The following is a 1,154-nucleotide window of genomic DNA, read 5'->3' on the forward strand; positions in this document are numbered from 1 at the left end:
TGTTCAGAGCAGAGCTAAAATGAAGTACAAAATTCATCCCTGCTCTCAAACGGCTCATAATCTAGCAGGCAGATCAGGTGAATACATATCTGAGATGATCTGCAAGAGCTTTTGCACAGGGCTTCAAACTTCTCTGTGCAGAAATCCCCTGAGGATCTTGGAAATATGCAGGCTCTGTGCCCAGAGATTCTGATTCAGTTGGTCTGATGCAGGGACTGGTAACCTGCACTTTAACACCTTCACCAAGTAATACTGAGCGTGCTAGTGGTTAGACTACGTCTTAAGAAAATTAGGATGTCTGCAGTTTTCCACACTCAGTCCAGAGGAGGTAGAAATGCACTGGCTGGAGACCCCAGCAAGGCAGGCAAGCCCTGCCATCCTTATTCTTTGTACCTTGTCACCTAATAAGATGATTTCTGTAGAAGAGACTGAAGGAGCCCCTCCCTGTCCCAAGGGTGTGGGTACCCCAGACTCTTGTCTCTGTGAAGGGCCGTACCCATCATGCTCTGGTCCTGGTGACCAAGGGTGCTCAGGATAATGGAGCAACCAACCAGAGAGGTCACCAGGCCTAAGAACTTTCTACATAGAGGGCACCTATCAGAGGCACTGTGGGGGCCACAGGCCCACAGCACCCAGGAACCATGGTGGGAAGAGGCTGCTTCCAGTGGGTGGCCACGAAGGACGACGGGTCGACTTCTTTCAGCGGTACACCTTCTGCCTGGTCGTTTGCTTGTCGGGCTTCCTGGGGCTCCCGTGAGCTGCTGCGGGCGGCGGAGAGGGCAGGGAGGGAAGGTGATGGCTGCAGTGGTCAGCTCTGCCCACGTGCTGACTGCTGATGAAGCGTGATACTGTTCTTTGTAGGGGTGGACATAAAGCCGGTCACTCCAGATTCTAAACAGAGTGCGCAGGAGAGGAGGCACTGGCGCTGCTTCGGCGACGAGGATGGGTCAGTCCGTCCCAACCAGTGCTAAGGAGGGACACTGTCCAGCCTGAGGGGAGGCATACCCCACCCTGAGGCCCCCACCCCCACCCCCCAGTCGGAGGGGACTCTCCAGCCTGAGAGGCGAAACATGATCAAGCCCAGGGCAGTCTCCAGTGTGAGGGGGTAGACACGACCCTAGCCTCAGAAGCCCCTATTCTAAGGCGAGGAGCCC

The sequence above is a fragment of the Galeopterus variegatus genome, unplaced genomic scaffold, assembly GCF_000696425.1.
Source record: "Galeopterus variegatus unplaced genomic scaffold, G_variegatus-3.0.2 Scaffold216, whole genome shotgun sequence".
Lineage (NCBI taxonomy): Eukaryota > Metazoa > Chordata > Mammalia > Dermoptera > Cynocephalidae > Galeopterus > Galeopterus variegatus.